This window comes from Crassostrea angulata, chromosome 5 (genome assembly GCF_025612915.1).
Source record: "Crassostrea angulata isolate pt1a10 chromosome 5, ASM2561291v2, whole genome shotgun sequence".
NCBI lineage: Eukaryota > Metazoa > Mollusca > Bivalvia > Ostreida > Ostreidae > Magallana > Magallana angulata.
Genome location: NC_069115.1, coordinates 6,231,022 through 6,252,270, shown reverse-complemented (window position 1 = coordinate 6,252,270; position 21,249 = coordinate 6,231,022). Strand labels below are relative to the sequence as shown.

The following is a 21,249-nucleotide window of genomic DNA, read 5'->3' as shown; positions in this document are numbered from 1 at the left end:
TTTTGATAATTGATTTTTTAAAATTAAAAGCAAAGGGGGGGGGGGACTCTTCGGTAATAGGAATAGGTCAATTGTTAAGACACATTCCACTCTTATATACTGATACTTAAGGTCAAGATCTAGTTAATGATTCCAGAGTGTCTTTTTGGTGCTAGAACTATTATGACGTCAAATTAATTTGATTAATCTTTTCCCATACTTTACGACTTTAAAGGAATTATGTAGAAAATAAAACAATATTTTGACATTCTATATTTAATCGCGGGAAAAGTAGCCCCGGTACCTCTATTAAATTTGACATCATTTTAAAGATCAATTTTAAACTTTTTAAATTTTAAAGATCAAATTTTAAACATCAATTTATATATTGAATTTCATAAACCTGTAGGCACCTTTCATTTACTAAATCTTGACCTTAAACATGAAAAGTATGTCCAAGTATACTGGATATTAAGCCAATACATATAAGTCCTGCATCCTGATTCATTGACTACGGGCTTTTATAGATCGGATACCTTAAAAGTTAACAAATGAATTAATGAAAAATAATTTATTATTGTAAGGTTATATTGAGTCTTTGTACAGAGTATAAAAACATTACATTTTGTAATTAATAACTATTCGCAATGTTCCATTTTTGGCGGCCTCTTGATATTAGTGTATAGTACATAAAAATGCTTACAGATTAATGAAATCTGAGATATGAATGCCTTTAAAGATGCTTAATAGCATAAGCTTACACTAGTTAATAAAGTGTATCAAAGCATATTGTTAAGTTGAACAAGATGACAATTTGTGTTTGAAACTGTAAGGATTAATTAACTATGAAAAATATCATTTTTTTATCAATGAAATTAATCTTGAATGCCTCCTAAACAGTCTTTAAAAATAGTTCATTGTTCTTTACTTTTACGTTAAAGATAATAGTAAATTGAATGAAGTTCATCAGTTTACTTTTACTTTTACGGATATGTATCTTGCACATCGTCGAATTTGGATGGAGACAAAGTTTGCCATACAATATATTTAGTTTTAGGCAATCAAAATAGTGGTTGCAAAGCCAGAATTGAATAAATATTTCAATAGAATTTTAAAAAGTCTAAAGTAAGTCCTTGTGATGAAATGGCTTTTAGGACAATAAAGTAGCTGATCTTGAATAAAATCATTTGTTCCTTCGGAGTTTTGAAATACACTTTAATCCATTCAAACAAATCAAATAAGGCCGATTTTAACGAGTTCTAACAACAGTTTGATGAATACTCTAGCATGAAGTTTTACCACGGTATCCATAAGTCTAAGATTAAAGATCATTTACTAAAATGTCCATTCTTTGGGTTGTTAGATCTTATGTAAAGTGTTACAATTCTTTTTTGTTATTGTTATTTTACCATAAAGATTCATCTTTCTTTTAAAATCTAAAAGTGTTTTGACCTACTAGTATTGGCTTGGGATAAGAATATATTTTTAATGTCTACTTAAATGCCTCCTTTAAATTTGGGATAAAAAAAAGAATCCATTTCCATCTAAAACTTGCAAGCAAGTATTACTAAAACCCGATGCTAGTTTAAGCGTCATTGTATCATTTTACGCGATATATGTCGTTAATTCAAATTATAGGGATACCATATTATGTTAATTTATGTTAATTTATGTTAAAAGGACATATTCAATTTGTGTCAACCACATAATGCAAATCAGAAGCTGTGCACATTGATGCACACTCGAATTGAAATTGTTCTTGTTAAAGGGAGATGTTGATACTTAACAAATTAAATGTTAAATGTAGCTGATGAGGTTTTAATCATCACTGCATTAATATCAATTTGATATTTAGCAAATGTAGAAATTAGAAATATTAAATACGCAATTAATGTTGATTTTACACCACAAATCCGGTAAACACCTTAAGATACTGAAGATTTACTTTTATCCATATCAAACAATAACTGTGTTTTATTGAAAATGGTTCTTTTTTGCATTCAAAATTTTAAAGTCTCATGATTTGTTTTTTTTTCATACTAAAAATATAAGTAAAAGAAACATGTGTACTTGAAGTGATTTTAAGATCGATGCGTTTTCTTAAAATAAAAAAATCTCGTTCATTACCAATCCAGTGGTCCTCATGCGGTGATCCAAATCCAAGTTTGTACTCCGTCCAATTACGGTTAAAGCTTTCTTCTCCATTAATTCTTCTTTGTATCGCCTAAATAATTATTTTTAGCCCATTTACGTTATCATTGATTAGGGTTAACTTAGATGATCGTATTCAGTAAAGAGTTATTTTACAACAGTTACTCACAACAAAAAATGTTTAAAGCATTTCTACGTGGTGCATCCAATAAAATCTTCTTTTTTTTAAACATTGTTAAATATCGTTTTATTATTGTTACTATTAAAATATCAACAATTTTTAATGATATAGAAATTGATTATATACTAGTACTTATATTTCAAACTTCTTATAATACAGGGTGTCCCAATATATTTGATACCATTGACTCTTTTAATAACTTTTGATCAAATCTATTTAACAAAACATCAAAGGCATTTCATAACTGTATATTATATAAGTTTTAATTCAATAAATTTCACAAACATTCATAAGTTTTTTACAAAGTGAGCATTGTTTTTCAAAAACAACAAAAAAGAGAGTGCGTAAATATTCTTATCAATGACAACGTCAATTGAATTTCCCCCCTCGGTATTCTTAATAATATCTCATAAATTGTACAACTATATCTAAAGTCTTTGGTTTAAAATACAGTTTTAAAATGGAAGATGCATGCTCTTTTGTCCGACTCATTTTGAGTAAAATTCAATTCAACCAAAGAAATATAATGCAATTTTGTGATTCATAAATCAATGAAAGGTATGTTTTTCGTTTAATTTTTTTTGCAGAAAAAACTTCAATTTTCGATATCTTACAAACAGTGCTGTTAGGAGATTTTAGATTCCTCAATTACACTTCAAGAGTATTAAAAACATTTTAACACACACACAAAAAAATGTTTTATTTAAGAATTACGCAGCACTGTTAAAGCTTACTATGAAAACATCAAACGGATTTAAACGTTCGTAAAACAATGCGTCTGTAATTACAAAATATTTATGTAAAGTTATTTTATCATGATGTAAATGTAATATAAGTAAATGCTACTTTGTATGACACTTAGTGTCGGGAATTACTTCATTTATTAGCATTTTTGACGACTTGTTGCTGTGTATGATGTCATAGTTAAATTTTCCTGTACTTTCTGGTCGGAGCAATACAAAGTAAACCTTAACAGTGCTGCGTAGGTTCCTAATTCAATTCGTCATAGCAAATACTGACCGTCCATCCTCCTCCCTCTGTCTCCATATCACAGTAGACCTGGACAGGACGGTATTTAGGGTCAGATCTCTCCCACGGGTAAATAGTGTATACACCAGATTTTCTTTCACCGTTTATGTATAGATCTTTGCAGTCTAGTGGCTCTATTTCAAACAAAATACTATGTAAGGGAACAACCAATTCAAAATATTGTAATAAAAAACCCTTTTGACCCATTTTACATTTGAAAGATGTACATTGTATATTGAGTTTGTTGTATTGTTCTGTTTGAGTAATACACCAAATAACAGAACTACTCTGGTGATTTTATTTATTTTTAAATGTTTCCCTTAAATGTTTTGTTGCTGCCTATAAATATTTAATCTGATTTTGATTTTCTCAAGTTCATTATTTTATAATCAGTTTTATTTATTGTATTCGTTGTGAGTAAAATGTTGCAAAAAAAATTCACCTTATATATTAAATGCAGTTTAGGTGGCAACTAAGTTTTCTCTTTTTCAAAGAGCATTATCTTATATAAAAATGTATAATACAATTTGTGTAAGTTTTTAAAACTCTTTTTTAATAGTGATGGCAATTGCTAACCGGTTAACTGATCAATCGGTCAGGACGATGTTAACTGATTACAAATTTGGTAATCTATTAATCGGATTTAAAAAAGGTTATATAAAAATTGAACGCAAAGAACTATAAACGTTCATAATTAAACGTTTTCAAACATCGCTAAGATCTTTAATTTGGGGATCACTAGTTTCTTTCTAGCTTAATTAAAAGGATGTGTACTGGAGTTAAGGGGGAACAAGGAATTACGGTGAAAAATTATTTTCAATTATTTTTTAACACATTTACATTAATGATAACCTTTCCCCAGAATGAATAAAAAAATCTACTGATGATAATGAAAACTAACTATTGTGTGTTATAGACCTTACATGGTAGTGTTATTCTTCACTTTCAAAAAAGTAGGTCAATGGCCTACGTTTTGAGTTAATGGCCATTGAATATTTTTTGAAAATTTAAGAAAAATCCCTTTGAAAAATACATTATGATTGAGATTTTCTTAATTGTGAAAATATTCAAATTGCTCTTTAACAAATGAAATAGAGTTTATGAATGGCAGTGAAATTAAATGGATTTGAATCATTAAGTTTTCATTCACAATTTTAGTACATATTCAAGTCCGGATTTCCTCCAATTTTCAAATCCCTACCCATTTTTGATTCAATAAACTGTTGGGTAAAATTTGCTTGTTTTATAATTGTTTTCAATGATTTTTTTTAGTACAAATGCACATATAAACTTAACAAAACATCTAATTGTTCACTCTAATAAAAAGAATAATTTTAAAATTTTAAAATTGCAAAATAAAACATTATGAAAATTTAAACAACTGTTACTATATCTTGTCATCAATAAAAAAAAAATAAGACGATTAAAATAAATTACCATTGACGAAATCTCAAAACATTAAATTAATATTTTACTGCGCGTTCTTAATATGATTAGCAACGTTTTGTGATTGACATTAGTTTTAAGTGAAAATTTCAAAAGAACACTTTAGATGACCGAAACGATCATTGAAAAGAGAACCAGAGCGTTGGATTATTTGTGTGTGGAAAGCTTTAACGACAGACTTTTCTTAAATTAAATGTACTTTTAATATCCCTCAGACTTGTTTCAAACATCAATTATACCGAAGAAAACGGTATTAAAATATTGATAATCTTTTCCATAAGTGCAGAGTCATATCTATTAGCAACCTAAAAATTGGAAAGTTCAACTAAACTAGAATGTTCGTGATATTTAGCAAAGGGTTAGGTCTCGGGTTGCAAACAGAGGTCGATCTTAACTTCATTAAAGTTAAGTGAAAATCAGTCATTCCGATGGCAATACAAATAGATTCGCTTATTTCATATAGTATAAACAATAATGGGGTGAATCCTGAGAGCTTTGGTTCAGTTTATACTTCACATAATATTGATTAACTCACTTGAAACATCATTGTATCTGGTAATTAGATATGAGGGGAACATTAAATCCAAGAATACATAGAGATAAGGACAACTAGTGGAAAAAAAATGAAAAAATATGAAAATGAAATAACTAAACTTTTAACCGACAGTTTAAATTGGTGTCAAGAGGTTAAAATATCATTTATCTACAAATGCATTGATTGTAAAGCAAACATATACTAAAGTCCTACCTGGTGGTTTTGTTTCATAAATTGTGTATGATCTCCACCCGGCTTCGCTGACCGTCATATTAGAGGGATCACAAGAGCTGCTACACATATAAAGTTTGCACATATTTGACTGAGTGTTAAAGCTAAAACATTCGCATCCATTTATACACGAACGGGAACAAGTCGCGAAGGAAACATCGTGTAAGTTTTCCGAAGGTGCCTGTTGAGATACTTTGTTGTCAACCTCAAGATTTACTCTATATTGTTGGCACATCATGGCTTCGGATATCGACAGAAACGAAAACAACAAACATAGTCCATCGACGACAGGTGTCATGATTTCTCTAATATAACTGTTTTATATTATTTCGATTCAGCTTTTCAAGTAAACGTCGAACCCAGTCTACACTGAAGTCTGTATTTGCTCTAACTAGCACCAACTAAATCCAACGTGATGGATATATCATTTAAATTAATGAGGTAAAGTGTAGTGTGTCTAATGGTGAAAACACCTTCTGCACATTGGTTAATTAAAGACTGGGGCTGACCTAGTTGAATATTAACACAGACGGCAATTAAGCATATAAGGAGCAGGCCCCTCCTCCAAATTGATTACAATGAAGCAAGAATCTATTAATAGATAGCTACATACCAGAATCACGTGATGATCAGAGAACTACATAATCTTTAGGGTCGTTTACTAAAGAAACAGTGAGCATAGTTCTTTTCCCTGATTTTCATACTTTAAATTATAAGCATCTAAACATGAATGTACTTCTAAATTGATCACTGCCAAATGCCAATACAAGCACGTTGTTTTGTTTTTATTATCTGGAGTTTTGAGAAAACATCTGTCATAGTAAGCATCATTTCTTAACATACATTTAATTATTTAGAAAATACTTTAAACTGGAAAAAAAACCAAGGTGCGTTCACTTGGTATTTATAAACGCACTTCTTTTAAATGGGGATTAATTTGGGCCCATATTTTAATAAACTTTGTACATTTTTTCAAAGGTTGTAACTTTTGTAAAAGTGCATTGCCACAAAGAAACTACTGGCGTTCAACTAGTTCTTGCCAAGTACTATTTCCCGCCAGTGCATTGTTATGTCATTTATCGTATGTAATTTTATTTGTTGATGAAATGATGTAACAGTGCATTGTTGAGACATTGTACTGGGCGAAAACTGGCCACACGACAGTACCCATTATGACAATGCAAAATTGTAGTTTGTCTGCTGGCAAGGTATTAATGAAATCCTGCCAATACCTAGTCAACCAGAACTGCATTTCCCGGGAAATTACATGTAAGAAAACATTGTAATGCATCTAAGATCTAATTTTAATTAGTTTAGTTTATTATAAACAGTGGTTTAACAAAAATGAAAACGAATATGTTTGAGCTGATAATAATTGTAATGATGTAATAGTATCCGTACAGAACTCTTGTTTCCAGCATAAGACCGTTAAATGCCACACTAGCTATCATTCTTAAAATGCATAAACTATTTTTTAGACTGGGAAAAATCAATATGATTAGAATGAGACAATGAAATTGCTTCAATCAACACTCTTTTCAACTTAAAAATCAAAGAAATGTTTTCATTACATCGTTGCTCTCCTATCTAATTTTTTTTCAAAAAAGGAACTGTAAGTTACAGGTCTTCAATCCTTTTTTGGACCGGGTGCTACAGATTGCAATTAACTGAATGTTTGTCTTGCTCCAAAAGATGTGGTATTTCATTTCTGATTAATAGCTTCATTTTTTTGTTACCTAAAACTGGATTCTTTATCTTTTTCTACAAAAGATACCATTCTTCTCGCACACCCTCTTCCCAGCCAGAACTTTGCTTTAGGTACCATAAAATTTACAATTTTCATCTTTATGGTCTTTCTAATTTGCATTTAGTTTCTATTCAATTTAACCAGTAGTAAAGAAGATTTTGTAAACAACAAATACGCTTACACTATATGACCATTATTGCCCCGCTCTGAAATTCGTAATTTTGAATATTATGGTCATCAAACACGCACGTAGCATCGTTTTTAAACGTTGAAAAGGAGGGGGCAGACTCATCCGAATTCTTGCCAAGGGAAAAAAGAACGTGTTTCGTAAATCAAAAAATAAATACTTATCAGTGTGTGGAGAGAGAGAGAGCGAGAGAGAGAGAGAGAGAGAGAGAGAGAGAGACATACAGACAACGAGAGCGATATGGATCATATTCCAACTTCGCATTGATTGCTAATTTCCTGTTTTCATTTCGATTTCTTACATGCTCCTATAAATGTTTTATATATCCATTGATTTTCCAATTCTTCGGCTTACGAGTTATCGCATTTTTAATGTGTATTATCAAGACATAGAGAATGCTCTATTTGGTCACGTAATGCCGGTGTCATCATTTGATTAATGAAATTAAACGCGGGAATTCTAGCGACTCTCTTTGTATAGAAAGATGCACTAAATCACTTTCTTTCAGGACGCCGCACGGGTAAAACCTCTCAATACCGATTCTGTACTTTCGAAGCATTTCTTTATACAAAGCTACACAGTACTATATAAAGTCTCTAAAACAATCATCTTTTTTTTCTTTTAAAAGGGGTGGGGGGTACAAGTAAAGCATTGGTTCAAAATATGTTAATTTCAGTGGGTCACTTTTATCTAACATTTAACTTAGGTATAACGATGTATCTGCACGTAATTGAAATTTTTCAATTGTGGGAAAATATATTGCTATCGGTACTACTTGAAGATTGTTTAATCACATACATGTATTTACTGAAGCAAAAAATGTTTTCATTAATTAACAGTGGTATTATGTACGTAAAATTTGAAGTTGTTGAATTTGACTTGGTTCACATTAACTCTGTGTTGAATAAACATGCAGCAGTCAACATTGCTTTTAATTTTAAACCTTTAACTTTCATTATTTTGTAGAAAATAACATTATCTAAAGAAAAAACATCTAAAGTGCTTTTTTATGTAATTGCAGTCTTTCAAAAAATGTTATATTTATCTAGAATACCGAGTCATCTTTTAATGCTGCCATCTGCGTCATTCGTGTTTTGTTCAGATTGATTTACTTGTAATGACATATTACGAAATGAATATTTCCTACAGAAAACTCATTTTCGTTTAATGTAAAATTCAGAGAAATATTTAGTTGAAATTCTTTGCACCAATGTTGATTGTTTAACACGATATGGCACACTATAAATGTAAATTTTGTTGATAAAATATTTTTATTACTCTTTAAGTTCAGAGAATTCTGTCATTGCAATCCTCTGCACAGATTTTAATTGATTTTCCCGGAATAATACATTTAAAATAAATATTTTATACAAAACGTACTTTGGTTTTAATTTGAATTCGGAGAATTCGTCCACTGCAATTCCCCATCTCAATGTTTATTGATTAACACGTAATTGCACATTATTAAATAAACATTGGTAGAAAATACATCTGTTTAATGTTGTTCTTATTTTACAGAATTTTGTTCATTTCAATTCTCTAAGCAATTTTATTGATCTAGACGGAGTAGTGCATTACACGATGAATATTTTATACAGAAAACATAATTTTGTTTTTATCTAAAATTCAGAGAATTCGTTTATTCCAATTACTGGCACCAGTTTTGATTGAGCATAATGTTCTGGTACATTAGAGATTGAATGCTTCATACAAAACCTCTACATTTTCAGAGAACAAATGGATATATGTTATACATAGGTTAAGGAAGTATTTGTTGTTTTTTGTTTTCCTAGTTAAATTCAATAACGGTAATTTTTTCACTAGGTATTTTATAGTCATGATGTGCTGACTTTTTATGAAAATTCAAGAAAATAGACATCAGATATTTATAATATGATTTACCAAATCAACATTGAAAAGAAATCAACATTGAAATTAAATTGTCTGTTTATTTCCTAAAATGATTGGGTATACCAATTTTGTTTAAATCCCTCTTTATATTCTTTGTAATATTATCGTGAATATCTAATAAAGATAAAAATATTGTTTAGTTAAAAAGGAAAGAAAAAACAATGAATGCACGATTATTAATTTAAAAAGCGAAAAGAAGAATATATTCCCCAAAAATAGTTAATGAATTTAAAATGTCAATACCCATTCATTTGTTAAAACAATACTTTAAAGACAGTTTAAATCATAAAAACACAATCCCTAAAAATTAACTCCTATACATATAAAATTCAATATTTCACAAGTTGTTTTGTTTAAAGAAAGACAATTTCCTGAAAGTGGACTTTTACTATGATGATCTTTTGTAAAATTCTTAAATAACAAATTTCAGCCATGTATTTAATCGTTACATTTTACTTAAAACTGTAAGAAATAATCATTTATTGTAGGACATGTATCGTATTTAAAAAACTTTAAAGAACTCTTTATATATATATGATATAATATATTTGATTCCTTTTAATTCTGACTAATGAAATATTAAACAACCAGATTGATAGATAAAATCAGTTTTAAAGAGGCTGGCTGGTGAAATATTAAAAAAGGTACCTTAAGTCAATTTTTTCATCAATGAATAAAATTGATCTGTCTTAAAATTCAGAAAATGCACCTTGATATCTGCACTGGTTTAGCAACAAGTTTAGGAATTAGCAATTAAATGTGATATTTTCTTCCTCCTCACGAAAACACACGAGTTTAAAATTTGAAGATGTATGATATGTTATAGACTCTCTATGGTCAGAAATTATATATCACTTGCTAAAAGAGGTATTTCGATAGATTGATCAAGTAAAAAATTGTTTCTGCCTAATCAGATTAGATCTATACACATGTTGTAATCATTCTCTCATTACTTAATGCAATTAGATTACATATTTCAATTTCTTTCATAAAAAAAATAATAGCATAGTTACTTAAATCTGTGTGTGTCTCTGAAATTAAACACCCTTAACCCCCTGAGAAACAGACCCATTTTGCAGGTAGGTAAAATTGTACAAATACATGTTTATTTAATATGTGCCGCCCCTCCCTCTCTCTCTCTCTCTCTGTCTCTCTGTCTCACTGCCTGTCTCTCTCTCTCTCTGTCTCTATCTCTCTGTCTGTCTGTCTGTCAGTCTCTCTCTCTCTCTCTCTCTCTCTCTCTTTCTCTCTCTCTCTCACACACACACACAACTTTACTGGAAAACTGTAAGTACCCTTAATCATGCCCTGACAGGCACCAGGTATGACATTCCATTTTTCATATTATGTTATTCTATTTCAGACCACATTTCCTTGCCACAGGTTCACATGCATCTTGTATGATTAAATGAACACGACTTCTAATGGCCAACCCTTTGTGTAGAATAGTATTTTTGGAATATTTGCTTCATTCCCCTTTCAGAGATTTATCAAGTTTGTTAAAGAAGGAAAGAAGTGTCAAAGTACAACAACGTAACAAAATTTTCTATTTTCTAATGAAAAAACCACAATGTATATCGCAATGTATACTGGCACTGTACCAGTTATCGGCTAAAATTTAACGTTTTCTTTTCGTAATTCCTCATTTCTTGATATTTTTGGATAAAACTTGACATACTTTAAAAAGTGAACTCCTTATTTATCAATCTGTTAGTTTATATCATTATTTAGAACCCAAAACATCTTTTTTGTGCTTTTTAGCGCGCCCCGATTTTGCCGAGTTTTTACGATTTACTATACCAGTTATCGGCTTCGTGATAATAACATATAGTAAAGTCCGTGTTCATGTCGATTTTATACTCTGCTAAATATAGTTTGAATTATGCCCCTTGTGGGGTCATACTAAAGTAGTCGGGGTCATGATACATTATAAACAAAACTCATAAAATTATTCGTTTATTACCAGACGGTAATACACAAAATCGTAGACTATTCAAAGCATAATTATGCAATCAGGCGTTCAATTGCGCTTCGAATCTGTCGGAAATTTGTGAATTCCTTTTGTTTATACATGTTAAATGTATTGATTTTATATGTGAAATCAAAGAAGGGATATAATAACGTATCACAAAGAGGTCATATGCAATTTTTAACTTATTTCGTCACTTTCCCCATAGCTGAAAGTGCAAAGATGTAAACTCAGCGGTAAACAATGATCGTTTAAGCTCATGTATAAAACATATTCGAGAAAGTTTTCAAGCAAATTTACTTTTCTTTATTCGAATAAGACGACTGAATTAAAATATATTGGATTGTTACGTGCTTTAAACCCGAACTCTCTGTTTAGCCGATAACTGGTCTTAGCCGATAACTGGTACAGTACCAGTATAACTTGATTAATATCTAAACTAACATTAATATTGCTTTTTTCTCTAGTGATCTTACAAATATAAGATATCTGATTATATTCTTTACTTCCAATATTAAAACTAAAACATTAAAAATTTTCTGATTTTGATGATTGACATAGCGTGAAGATTTTATATAAAAAAATTAATTGACATCATCAAATCTAATTTATTGGCCATTAAGAATGGAGAAAATCCAGTTTTTGTTAATTTTTTATATAAACAAATCCATTTAAATAATGAACGCTTAAAAGCACTAATAAAAATATAATTGTATCGAAAAATCATCACCCCACTCAAAATCACATTCTTATACCCAAGTATCAAATCATTAGTTCACATTAGTTGAAAAAAAATCCAGCACTAATTTTAATGCTTTAAAAATACCAAATGCGCTCATATATCTACAATTATCATTAAAAAACAAAAACATGCGATATTTTCCTTCACATTTATTCTGCCAAAATACTGTCCTGGTTAGATTTTAAACTTTGAAAAATATTTCCGCGCGAACGTGTATGGTAGTAAGACAAAATGTTATTTTTTTTTTTTATTTCTTTTGATCTCGATTTAATGACTACATCATTAAATGTACTTTTTTATATTGTGACACGTCGAATATAAGAAAAATACAGGTTATAGCTTTGTTCCGCCTTTGGCTTGCCGAGAACTTGAGAGTTACATAGATAAAACAAAACTGAAACTTTCCCAAATGGATACTGTAAGCCTGAGACCGTTGATCTCTAAATCTGAGAAAGAAACTATATTATATCTTTAAAATAACAATGACCTAGTTAATATTGTTATATGAACCGAACATGCTCACTTTGCAAAGTAATATTAAAAAAATTGGAAATGCATAAAAATGGGTCAGTCAAGACAAAGAAAATAACAAGCATCTCAATGACAACAAACCGTCACTAAAATGTGGCCATCTACATCTTCTTTCTCGCAATGAAATACACTGACAAGGAAAAAAGGACAGTGCTGTGATCACATTCTTGTCCTATCCTACAAAAAATCAACTTACATTAAAGACACTACAGAGTTTATCAATGAAAGCCTCCTGTCGCCGCCAAACGCCTTTAATTATTAATTACATGACAAGCCTGTATACTAGCAAAAAAATTCAATCAACTTTTCTTATTGGTGCACGAGGATAACACGCGGGCTTATAGAATTAATTTGGACGTTCCATATCCCGAATCCAAGGAACTACATCATTTTTTTATTGAAAATATTTACTTGTAAATTTCAAAAAAGAAAACCATTAGCACAGGCACAGGTGCAGTTCCGAATTCATAAATGTTTGACATAAAAATGTGTCAAAACACACGGCACATTGTTACGCAATTTTATATTGCAAGCATTTATTTTTCATGGAAGATACCATACCGGGATAAAGGTATCATTATATTAAAAAAAAACATCGTTAAACAACAGATTATTTTTTTTACATCATTGTCACAAGCAATTCAATTTTGTAGTATCTGCGTCCTATGTAAACTTTACAAAATAGTACCGTTTACAAAGGTTACCAAATCCAAGTTGAACGTAAAGTTATTGATGAAATTTACAATCAACTTCAGGGGTGCCCATAGTCTATCTGTTTTAAATTATTTGTAAAGGGAGATTGCATTAGACAAGCAGGAAATACTATCGACCCTACAACTATGAATATGTTACATCAGTTGATGATTTTAAGGTGCATCTGCCAAAGCAATGTAGCTCTTTTCTACTAGAAATGAATTCAAATTTCAAACCAAATAATCGAGCGAAAAGCATCTTCAAGAAGACTCTAAAACATTACATAACCCTAAAGTATTAGTTACTTAATTAAATAATTGTCCTAAGGACTGAAAATAAAGAATTTGAAAGTGTTAGGATATAATATTTAGAATTTCAAATGCCACAGGATCTCAGGTCTCACCCCAAATAAGCAACATTTATCATTTTTTGCAACTCCTGATGAGAATCATAACTGCTAAAATATTTAATAGCTTTTTATACCTACTTAGTATAAAACGTAATCTGTTCAATGCAACCCCCCCCCCAAAAAAAAAAAAATAATCAAAAAGCATTTATACTTAATATGTGGTTTGGAGTGTCAGATCTTATAAATCCCTTACAAGTCTGGTTGATTGATGTTCAAAAGACCCAATACAAACGTATGTGTACATATACTTCTACATAACGCATAGCCGGACAAAGCTCACTCATGGCAAAAGGTAATAAAAATTGTAAAGCCGATAGCACTATTGGACTATTTGTGTGGATATTGTCATTTGTTTGTTTGCTATCATTCTTTATGACATGTTGATCAATATTCTAAATAAATGTTTATTTAAATATGAAACCAATAAATAAGTTATAGAAACATATTTCGAACCTAGATCTTCCGGAAAGCAAAGAATTATTAAAAACATTCTTTGATATTGCATAAGGGTAGTGGTTTGGTTTCTTGTGTTTTTTTTAACTTTCTCGCCATTGTTTTTTTTTTTTTTTTGTTTTTTGTTTATAAATGTCACCATTTTTCTGAACAAAAACAAAACGAAAAACTCCTCACGATTACACATGATAAGAATGGTATGAAATGCAAACTTATCTTTCTGATACACACACGAGCAGGAGAGATACATAAACGATCATGCATGATAAACGAACGAATAAACACTATTAGCCTATCAACATTAATGTAGCTGCAACTTTAAATTACAGATAATAAAAATATTGATTTGTACGTAATTCAAGTTTGGATGCTCTTTAGTAAGAACAGTTTTTTGTCACTATGTTATTTTATATTCATGATTTTATTGGTTTATTATGATGTTGAATTTTGAAAATCGAATCTCGTATTTTGAATCATGTATTTTGAATATTAGATATACCTCGACGCTGTAAGATATCGAAGGTCTTGAGACCATAAACTGAATTAAGACTTATGTCTTAGTTTTTTTTACAAGTTTATCTTGAATTAAAAGAAAGTTGTAATCGTGTTCTTAATGGAAGTGAAAAAAATAAAGTATACGAATGTATCTGACAAAATGAAATTGTTAAAAAGGACTCCTTCTGAAGACTTTTAAATAAAAAAAATAAAAATTAATCAAGGAAAATGATATAAATATAACGGACAAAAAAATGTTTCTAAATATGATTAGATCCCTATTTTTCATAGGTGCATTCAACTATTTAGAACAGTTTTACACGTTTGACTATAACTATGAAATTCAAAGAAGTATGGGTATTATATCATATACCTAGTAGTGTATCAGCCCTGATACATGTGTTTTGGACTAGATGAGACAGCAACCGGAAGATAGGGCTGTATCGCCCTCGGGGCTGATATTTCTCTGTCTCAGCCCGTCGTCAAGGGGATGTATTGCCCTCAAATTTGAAATCGATAATTTCCATATATATCTGCTTTAAATTAAGACTAGTTTGTGAAATAACGATAGAATTACGAATATATAATACAAATTATCACCTTACACGTCTGAATATTTTTATTTATTACCGAAAATTGAAATATAATAATTCAAAAAAAGCGCCAAAGAGTGATGTGTATCCAAGTAAGGGGAGGTAACCTACACAACGGTTGTGCATTTAGAACAATAGCACGCTTTATTTTATATCAAACAACGTTTAAATTATGGAAGATATAGAGAAGGACGGAACGAGAAGATTAAACCAGAGATTAGACTGTAAAAATTAAGGGGTTAAAGTAATGGACGCGCTTACATGTATGAACGTTCTCAAACAACTTTCTAGTTATTATAACAGTATGGATCTTTATGAATGGAATCTGACGGGAAACTTACGAAATCACGGTGAAAGAATTTGACTCATAACGAAGCTGCGTAGGAGGGAAGTTTTTTTCTCGATAATTTTGAATTCTAGAATATAGTGCTTCATTTCAGACGACAGACTCCCTTCTACTGTATTTCAAAAAACGATGGTTTGTCAACAAAGTCCGACAACTCTTACAGTTTTCACACATATAAAAAGAAATAAAAACGAACAAGCTTTGTAAATCCGATAAAAATCTATAGCTTCTTCATAATGCATACTATTCCTTATTTGGAATTTAAATTTGAATTAAAGTCTTTGATTTTAGATATATGATTTAAAAAACATCACACTTTTGTTTTGATCTCGTCCCTGGTATCAGCCCTCGGATGGTATCGGCCCGCGCCCTTCGGGCTTGGGCCGATACCAACCGCTCGGGCTGATACCAGGGTCGAGATCAAAACAAATGTGTGATATTCTATATGTCTTAGGATGATGCTTGCCGAGGAAACTGATTAGATAAAAAAGCAACAATGCTATTCGTAATAATACGACACACTTTCTGATGAACGTTCCGTCGTTCAATCAATAAAGAAAGCAATCGTTCCAATTTAAAATTATCAAGAACGTGCTAAATTATAATACTATGCGTTATAATAATGAAAAATAACCGATCAGATAGAAACGAAAATCAAAGCTAGTTATGGTGACTGTTTACATAGGAGGCAACATATTAATCTTGCAACATTACGGATTTGATAGACGTTCCATACAAACAAAGAGTGAAAATTATACAGCACTGTTGTCATTTTTATTTTAATGGCTCAATTTTAATGTTATGCGGTATGAATCGATTACCTGAAGTTTGGAGTTCTCAGTTGATAGCCAGTTAAAGCATTACTAAAATACAAAATTGAAAACTTTGAAAATATACTTTGTTCATTTTAATGATATGGAAAGTAAAAGATAAAAAGTAAAAACATATTTTCAATATAATAAGATTATGCTACTTGATACCCATTCTACCGTCTAGTGAATCTTCCGAAATACAACAGAAAAGGATTGCAGCGCTTGGATGGATCAGCAACTGTGATAAAATGCGCCTTAACCGAGTAGGTTCTTACAGAAAACGAAATCTACCTACCCGTAAAATTAAACACAAAACTAAGCTTTTTTACACACATCATTTACATCTTGTGCTACCACGGTGACTGTTTGATATGGTATGTGTATTTAAGCATAGCGCAATAACGCTTTGCGCGTTTTTGTTGATGATGGTTCTCTTTCAGGTGGAGAAAGAATTTAGGTATGGTACATAGTCTGTCAAAGACTCAACAAAGTATTGCCCACCTATGACTTAAACAGGCAAGGACAATGTCTTAAATTTCAGAGAAACAATTAAAACTGATGGCCGATATACGATTGGATATTTTGCTATCGCTGGTGAATTTTGTTTTGAAGCATATTTTGAAACTACATAATATATGTACTTAAACAAGCGTATCGTGACCCATGTCAGAAATTGATTCAAATAATATATCAATTATGTCCTTCATATTGCGGAGAATACACTAGAGAGATGTAATGTTCATTTCACTTTTTGAGTCAAATGCTTTTGAGGTATCGTAGATTTGAGGCATCGTAGAATACAAAATGCATACCGGACAAGCCTCATTTAAGATACTTATTTTAATAGCTTTAATTTATGATGAAAAATCAAATCAAGTAATACATACTGATCTGAAAGGTTGATAGATTTCGATCACATAGTGACCCTTATTCTCAATTTTAAAGTTTTAATTCAATAAAAAATACATTTAGCCCTTGTGTCAAACATTTTTCAAAGATTAACGTCAATATTCCTAACCATTGACAGCTTCCTATTCATTAAATATTGTGTAAATATTCATGCATGGTATCATTTTAAAGAGATTCGCTTTTCTCCTTTTGAGTAACTTTTTTATGTCACCTCTTATCTAAAAATTATGTATTAATTCTATTTGTATGTTCATGTTTTACAATGCCAAAAAAACCAAACCAAATAAACCATATTGAACTAGTTAAATTGTTAAAAGAAAATTATACATATTAACAGAGTTCAGTAAGGGACTAAATTTTGTGGCAGAAGGTTTTCAAGAAGAAAATTGACAATTTTCATTAATCAACAGTTTTAGAGTACTATTATATTAGCCTCAACAATTTTCAGAGCAGACTAAACATCCAGTTTGTGTATTATGATATCTTCATGTTCTGAAATTTTTTTTTCGATATTTCTATCGATATGTTTTGGCATATGTAGATTATAGTTCATAGAAGTCAAGAAAAACTCAATTTTTATCTAAAATTAGCTTATTTCATGCCATATCTCAATTTTTTCAGATGTGATTCCAACTTTTTTTTTTTACTTTTATATGAGACATTTAATGTATTTCTGTCTGTATGCAAAATTTTGGAAATATGCATAACTTTTATTTTCGTTATTTGCGTTATAATTTGATTACTTCAAATTACACAAATTTTGTAACAATCTTTACATTTGCCTTTGTATTTATTATATACTGGTATTTCAAGCCATCCATTGTTTCTCAAGTTTGACGGTGATATATATATATATATATATATATATATATATATATATATATATATATATATATATATATATATATATATATATATATATATATATATATATATATATATATCTATATACACTACATGTGTTTAACTTCATACTGTATTGAAATCATAACTAAATAATAGTTCAAACTATAATGTATTTTTTTATTTCTTCAAAGAATCAATTTCCATGCCTAATTTAAGTTATAATTTCAGGAAAATTATCATTTATGTTTGGGGCCCCATATTTTCAAAAAATGCCATGTGACATATGTCACACATAAGATAAATTAACATCTTAGTTCCCCATCTTTATATCCGATATGTTTTTGGGTGATTGACATTGCTATAATTCAGGTGCCAACCTCCTTAAATGATTTATAAGAAACTTCTCAAAGCTGCACCAATTTCACATTAGTACAGTTTTATTGACTCTTTAATTTGTGTCACCTTTTTCAACAAAATAAATGTTTTCATTTCAAATTAATGCTAAATCCGTCTTTTTAGTTGTGTATTTTAGAAATGATTGCAACTAATCTGTATTCAGATTTTTTTTTTCAGATTCCATAGCAAAAAGTAACAAAATATAGCATACCATATCATTTCAATTTCTCATGTCATAACAAAAAGATCTCAAAGCATTTCAAAGCTATACCATAGTGTATTATCAAAATTACAGACCATAGCGTAGCATAATTAAATGCATATGCATAAAGTGACTGTAATTGCAATTATAGACACCTTAATTTCCATCTACAGTGTGTACAAGATAAAGTGTATCATTGTGATCCTCATTAGAAACTGGAAACTGTCTGGTACAAGGTTTAGTTACTCTGCTTACGCATTATTGTAACAAGGAGTCGCGAGTTCTGCCTCTTTGTAAACTGATATACTTTTATTATATCATTTTTTAGAAGGAAATAAAATATGCTCATTTCAAGTATATTTCCAACAGAGTGATTTTACATTTTGATCAATTGTCGTTGGATGAGCGTCAGACTTCTGTACGGCATCGACATATTGAACATATTCGAAATCTAAACAACCGATTACGGGCTGTTGTCCTTTGTTTTGAGGGGGCATAATTTTTTTACAACTTGACAACAATTTAAAAAAAGATTTTTTGGTCTTACCTCATGTTAAATTAGTGGCATGTCACTTTAGAAAACAGATGGTCAGTGGTTTTTTAATTATAATTTCTATTTAAACACCGGATAATTCCCAGTCTTCGATATTTTTTAAAATCTTTTACACTTATAATATTAGGGACCAGACAAAATTTATCACTATAATAGGAGAGGTACAAAAAAAAATATTTATTAAAAAAAATGAACTGTCCAATGGCTTTCACTTTGAAAAAAAAAATGTGTCCAATGCCTGTAGGCTTAAAAAAAAATACTGACCTTCATATTCATGAGACTGTAGCAACCAAAATTACAAGAAGTACAATGTAAACAATTATTGTTGTACACTATAAGTACAGTGAATGTACATGGAAGGGAATAACTCCCTGTTAAATGCATATAGAATGGCCACCACTTGAGTAAATAGGCATAGACTATGGATTTCATATCTTAGTGACAATTAATATGCTTAAGTTAATTACTGAGATAAGAATAAATGCTTTGAAACAGTTTTAATCAATTTAATCATTAAATTTATAAATTTGCAGCAATTTTGCTATCTGATTTTATGAAATGACATTAAGCAACCTGAAAAATATAACCCAATTTTTTGGAAAAGAATATTATTCTCTTTCAAATGAAGCTTACAATATGTAGATAAATGCAGTTACAATAGATAAAATGTCTCTAAATATCCAAGTTCATGCCCCCTCCGGTCTAAAAGTGATATTTCAGATGTGTTTACATACATGGAGTTGAAAAAGACACCCGTCCCAATTGTCTTCATTAACACTACATGTAGGATATGTAAATGTACATTTGACCTTCAAATTACATCTGCTGTGATAACTTATTTTGAAACGAGCAAGAATCAACATCTTTTTATTATATGCTAGTATGTGCATAACAAATTTAGAAACACATGTAAATTTCTCATGGAATTCTCATCCATCTCCATCTACCCAGGTGTGTTTGAATTTTTTTAAGTTACGGCGGACATCACACTTGTATGTCTAACTGTTTCAGCATGGTTTGACAAAAGGAGACTAGAAACCAGAATATATGTACTGGTAGATAAGATACGCACTAAATATGATTGTTATCCTCCTTATTTAATGGAAACAACAAACCTCCTGCAGGACAGCAAATCTATTTGTGAATTTTTAAATGCTACAAATCATCCAATTTACCAAAAAAAAACGAGTAATTGGCATCAATGATGATTATTTCAAATATATAATTGAGAAATGACTTAAGGAAATTGCCACAAGTTTCATAATGTTAGTTAAATGTTTCAAACTAATGGTTTTTTTTTAATGAAAATCTGAAGATAGGGGGGTGCCTATACATGTAAGAGTATTTCTAGGTGATGTGATGCTTTTATCATGATAATTTCATGTAGATGTATGTAATACTGAATAAGGTTTCTTATCAAAGGAAGTTGAACAACAATTGATATAGAAAAGATTTAGTAATTATGTTTTACTGAAGGAGAGCCCTATGAATCTATGTTAATTTAAATAAAGAAAAATGCAAATGGTGGGTTCACTTAAGCTTAAATGGCCGTATTTGTCTAAAACCTCAATGGAATTGGCAATATGTGGCATACTTTTTCACAGAATTGCGCAAGCTTTCTAATTTTAAGACAAGATATCGTTTCAGAAAATGTTAGTGTGATTTGAAGGTAAGTTATAGGTAACAAGTGACAGTTTCTGATAACAAGGGGAGTAGCTCCCTCTTGAATAAGTTTTTTAAAAAGATTTTTGTCTTTAAAAAAGAAAATATGTTTAAAGTAATAATTTTGTTCTTTAGTCGACTCATTTTCAAAAAGCGTTTGTCCCATGGGTATTTATGCTAAAAAAAAGTTTTTGTCCCATGCTTTTCCTTTATGAAAAAGGTCATTGTCCCATGCCTGTTT

At 30.2% G+C, this 21,249-nt stretch overlaps 1 pseudogene; it reads right to left on the bottom strand.

Annotated features, from left to right (window-relative positions):
- LOC128185841 (uncharacterized) overlaps positions 1–21,249 on the bottom strand; it is an 86,238-nt pseudogene that overhangs the window by 7,291 nt on the left and 57,698 nt on the right.